Source organism: Porites lutea, chromosome 9, assembly GCF_958299795.1.
Source record: "Porites lutea chromosome 9, jaPorLute2.1, whole genome shotgun sequence".
NCBI lineage: Eukaryota > Metazoa > Cnidaria > Anthozoa > Scleractinia > Poritidae > Porites > Porites lutea.
In genome coordinates this window covers 32688993-32694857 of record NC_133209.1, presented here as the reverse complement: position 1 = coordinate 32694857, position 5865 = coordinate 32688993, and the positions used below count along the sequence as shown (strand labels likewise).

At 37.0% G+C, this 5865-nt stretch overlaps 1 long non-coding RNA gene across 1 annotated transcript; it reads right to left on the bottom strand.

The window, feature by feature from the left end:
• Positions 1-2456: 2456 nt before the first annotated feature.
• LOC140948511 (uncharacterized) lies at positions 2457-5621 on the bottom strand. Its single transcript, XR_012167051.1, has 4 exons — positions 5333-5621; positions 3662-3686; positions 3321-3489; positions 2457-2698 (listed from the first exon to the last, which is right to left on the bottom strand). It is a non-coding gene; the product is annotated as an uncharacterized lncRNA (long non-coding RNA).
• Positions 5622-5865: the final 244 nt, after the last annotated feature.

Genomic DNA, 5865 nt, shown 5'->3' with positions numbered 1-5865 from the left:
ATTTACACCGAATTGATAATAAAATACAATGAAGTAATTGTTTCTTATGTTTATACAATTAATTTGTCGTATAGGAAATGCACCAACTGTATGACAACACTTTAATCACACAGAGTATTGTTTCTGAGCCATACCATAGTTTGTTAGTGTATATTCAACATATGACATGATACTCACTTTCACATATATACCCATGCTTCAGTGCTGTGCAACGCAAAGCATCAAACAAACCATAGTTCTTGTTGTAATCCTTGCACATTATAGCACACCTTTGATCATTTCTATTTTTGGGTTCGTATGGTGCCCAATAAGTTTCATTCACTGTGCTGTTATTACTGATCCACCTCATCGTCCGCCATTGCCTTTCGTTAAACCAATGTAGTATTCAGTTCCATTCTGTGGAAAGTTGTTTACAGCGTCTTTCAGAAAGTTCCACTCCTCGTTACTTTCAATCGAAACAAGGTCACTTCTATAAACTTTGCACGCGCTTCTTCTGTTATCAAAATCAAGTGAGTTCTGTCGAGATGTAGCATAAAATGTGTACCGGGAACAGCCGTAACGGAGCGCGTGGCCTTGAGAGAAAAAGAAATTATCCTACGTTTAAGTCATTAATTATATGAAAGGAAGCAAACATACCACTCTACAGATGTCAGGAAAAAAATGCGTTCATTCTCCTCCTCCTCCACTAATAATAATAATAATAATAATAATAATAATAATAATAATAACGACCGAAGCAACGAAGTTAGAGCAAATCGGATCGACGCGCGACTTGTCAGCCACGAGAGGAAAGAAGTCTGCTCAATTGAAATCAATTGAAATGAGCTGCCCATGGATTGAGAGTAGAGCTAAGAAAGATGAGGAAAAGACACTCAAGTATGGGCCCATGATATGGGAGCTGAAGCAGAGGTACACTGGTTAGAGGGTTGTACAGTACAACGTAATAATTGACGTACTGGGTGGTTACTCTAAACACCTAGAGAAGTCGGTGAGGTAGCTACTTGGAGCGAGAGCACGGGGCGTACTTGAGCGGATGCAGAAGTCGGTCATCTCAAACACTTTGAACATTGCCAGAACATTTAAGATAAATACTTAGTTAGGGCGCTAAGGACTCCAGTTTTTAGGGGTTTTTTTTCCTCTAGAAATCCAGAAACACAAGTTTGCTGATGTTTTTACTAGGATTTTTTTAGAGTACTAGAGTTTGATATTATTCTAAGTAGGCTTTTACTAGCGATAACCATATTATGATGGCCTTGTTAGGTATATAAGAGATAATGAGAGTATAAAAACTGAATACTTTTCTAAACAGGCTTCTAGTAGAGATAATTATATCATCATGTCTTTGCGTCGGTTTTACAGAGTATAAGAATTTAATAATATTCTAAATTGGCTTCTTAAGTTGAGAGATTCATATCATTATGTATATTAGGATTGTATTAGGTTTCGCACCGCCCTTTTTTTACTTCTAAGTGTAGCTTCTCAAATGGTGTAGGTTACGTTATGCGCCCTATACTACTCATAGTATGGACAGCATTCCAAAGTTTTATACCGCGAGATAATAATAATAATAATAATAATAATAATAATAATAATAATAATAATAATAATAATAATAATAATATCATTGATGTCCTTGGGGACTTGGGCTCAATATTGCCCGGACTTTTAAAGTTGTGACGTGAGAGACGATTGACTGTTATCGAATGATTTTTTTTTTCATCTTGTCTAAGGCAAAGTTTGGATTCGTTTCTCTTTTATGATAATACGAAGCGCGAATGGAGAACGATTGAATTGTAATTTTTTTAGGGTGTATACATCATCTAATCCCTTAACACCTACTTCAATAAGAATTTCAAATCCAGCGTCCTTGATTGAATAGTCCAGTTTAAAATCAACTTTCAATGAAATAAGCCGCTGTGTAATCTTTCTTTCTCGCAGGCTCAAAAGTAACGAGATTTCTCTTTTCGGGCGCCACTTTACAAACTTTTTCCATCGTTACGTTGTATTACCAACGGAGGAACTACCATAACTCTAGTTTCAGCCCATCATTATAGACATGGAGGAAAGGTTAGTGCTCACTGGAGGAAAGAAGACGTTTGGACGTCCTCACAAGCGGAAGTGATGGATCGGTACGTACGGGTGAAGAAAATCGGCGAAGGGTCATTTGGAAAAGCGTTATTAGTGAAAAAGAAGAGCGATGCAAAAAACAGTATGTCAATAAGGAGATCAGTTGCTGGGGTAAGTAGAGAAATAAAGAGCGATCAGTCATAAATCATATTTGTGCGCTTTTTAAAATTGTTATTGCCTTTCCGTACAGCTTTCCAGTGGTACAAAGAGAAGCATACAGCAAAAACTTAGATACCCGTTCTTAATTGACTCTCAGTCTGAATATTTTCCTAGTTATCTATGACATATTTTTTTTGTTAACTCAGCCTGAACGTTCTACTAAAAAAAGGTTCTTATAAAAACGAGTGTACTCCCTGACTAAATCGCGCGTTACAAATTGCACACCATACATTCTTTTCGGGTTGAAACGCCAACGAAAGTTCAACATTATTATCTATTTTTTTATAGGTGTTAAAAACTAAGCCGTGTTATGTTTTTGTAAACCAAGGGGAAAAGCTCATCCTATTTGATTGACGTATATCGGTGATTCACTAGCAGCAGTGAGAGACGCGTAGACTCTTTCACTTGGTGTCTGAAAAATTAACGGAGGAAAAAATTAGGTACAAAAGGAAATGTTAAAAATGAAGTGTAGTTTATGTAATAATAACAGATGAAGTAATAATAAAAAGCAGTTAAAGGGTAGACATACTGTATGTCAGCTAACGCCAAAGAAACACACCGGCCGGCCGTCATACTGCTACCCAGTTAGTATGCGGTGAATTATTCGCGACTTGGATTCAGACCGGCGCGATTTTTGAGATACTCAAACTTTGGAGTTGAATGTAATTTGGGTTCTGCCAATAACTTTAACAATATAACCTAATGACGGCATCATGCACATTATACATTATTGTCTCAATCAAACTCTACCTTAATGTTTAAAAGGCCGAGCACATTATTATGAACGGGTCTAAGGTTAAAAAGGGAGGGCTTCCGAAGCTCCCCGCACCTCCCCCCACATTACCGGCAGCAGGACCAGAAGTAAGAATAAAAGCTCAGTCCGAGTAGGGTTAAATGCTATAACAATTAAATGAATGATGACCATGTCGTCTAACTCAGAAAAGATACAACGATAACCTTAAAAGACCCTTCGTCTTTATGCTGTGGTATTGTCGTTTATGTTGTAAATCCTCGGCACGAGAAATTGGACTTACCATTGTACACTGACTCAACATGGTGTGTTCGCAATCCGTCCGGCGAGGCTGTCGCGTGGTTGCTTCAAATTCATGTCTTCCATCTCCGTTTTCACCTGACATCCTGCTGGATTCTATGGCTGTATACTGTGCTGCACTCAAAGATCTGCCCTGATTTTCAAGCTGAATCCTGAACGTAAAATGCAGCATTTTAGTCCATGGAATTTCTCGATAATAGTGAAACTATACAAACAAATTTGTTTGTAAACAATTTTTTCTCAAAATGACGACAAAGAGAGTGCAGTAAGCCCACTTTTATAAATCAACAACGCAATATGATTTTTGACCAGTTCTTTGCCTACCTTTCGGCAATTTCACTACTTGAATCTACAGGAAAGAAAAAAAAAACAGGGACATCTGCATGTTATTCCACAAAAGAGGAGCAAACATTGTGGTCAAAACCCCGGGGGAGGGGGGGGGGGAACTCCCATATGAAAGGGGCGGGGATGCTCGTCTGTCTTACATTTAAAAGACATTTTATACCTAACATCTCAAGACAAAATCAGCTTCAACGGCTCTTTTGTTTTTTTGTCGCTGAAATAAGATGAAAAAAAAAGCAGCTCTATTCTTTTTTTTAATTTCCTCTATTCTTTTTTTTAATTTTATGAACAACGGTCGTCTGAATACTCACTTGATCTTCTTTGTTTGTTTGTTTGTTATTGTTGTTCTTTTAAATCGATTTCATAATATTGCTCTGGAAAGAGCCGGTTAAGTTGAGACTCGAATTTAAAAGGATTTGACTCCAAATTTGAATTCTTGTTACCAGACTGATGTTTAATTGATATTAAAGTAGGTAAAGATGTAAATATTGTTAACTTACCTACATCGTCTGCCATGAAACATATAACATACAAGATATGAATTGATGCAAGGTTTCAAGTCAGTATCAAGAGTTAAACCGGTTAAACCGTTTTAACTGTAAATAGCTGTTGATAATAGTGCAGCCTTATAAACGAGTTTCGGTGGTCTTAGATTTTTTATTTTTATGTATTTATTTTTTATGGCCTAATTCAGACCACTCATTTATTTAACCGTCGGACGTACAAGACAAGTTCATTGATCGTCAGTAGCTATGGTTACGAGATATGACTACATAAGTAGAGGGTGGTCAAGCCATTTTTGGGTGAAAATACATATTTGTTCAAATTCTTTCAACAATAAAAGTAAATCTTGTGGCTTAAATCATGCAAAGTGCTTATTTATGTGTTATTTTTCATGTTAAGCACAAAATGATATCATTTCTCGCGGTTTTAACCTGGGGTCAATTTAATAAAACTTTTACATCAAGTGTAATTTACAAGAGTAGCCATTGTTTTGAGCTACAACACTTGTAAATTACACTTGTAGAAGTCTTATTAAATTAATTGACCCCTGATTTCTAATTCTTGGTAAAATCCAAGATGGCGACCATCGTTGCTAACGTCACAGGCCTCCAGCAGCGCCACCACCCATAAAATATACCTCTCATCTTGTAAAAAACATCAAAGGCTTTCCACTTAAAAGGTAAAGTCATTTCGAAATACTGCAACATATTAAAAACTCCGGGCAGGGGTTCCATCCACCCCCCCCCCCCCCCCTCCTCCTTCTTCCCACGTTGGGGGTATGAATTTGCGTGTAAGTCCGACGGTTAAGAGGTCTCCATCAAATCCAAAAAGTAAATCTCTATCTTTGTCGTGAAAAAAAGACATTTTTTAAAGTTTTCTGACGCAATCAAGTGTACAACTGGAGCCTGAGTAGAGCGATTTAATGTAGGGCTGAGAAAAGATCTATAGACCTTCAACTATGAATCTGGAATTCGGCGACTATTTATAAGTGAGGAGATATTAAGGCCAATAAAAATTTCGGAAAAAGTTCAGTAATAAAACACGACACATTGAGACTGTTTATTTCGCGATGGAAAAATGTGGTAGAGAGCTGTCACTGTTTAGCTTAGCCTATAAACAGAATAAATGTTATGAGAAAAGCATTTGTACCTTTGGAACTATGCTGCCTTCTTAGCCTTAACAAAACCAAAAGGGCAAATGTAAGTGCAATCAGTGCGATGAATAGAGCTGTTCCTAGTGACGCTGCTACAATGACAAGTGTGGACGTCAAGTCTTTTTTGGCAGTTTTTTGCTCACTCAAACTCGACGGACTGACCAAAGTCGTAAAATCTGTCGAAAGAGGAGAACAGAATAGTCAATGTCTGAGTAGTTGGTTGGTTTCTAGGGCTTATATTTACAGCATTAAACCTCATAATAGAAAACTGTGATCACCTCAAGAGAGCGTCAGAGACTTGACTTAAGAGTTTCGTTCGGATTTTAGAGTTAAGGCTTGAGAGCAATGAACACTACCGACCTTCGGCGGCACATTGAAATGTTTTCAGATTAACTTTAGTGAATTGAATTATGGTAATTATTTGTTCTATTTATTTAGTTGTTTTATGTATGACGTTGTTTACCTATCCATCCATCCATTCATCCATCCATCTATTTTGTTTTATTATTATAATTGTTACTGTTTTTAT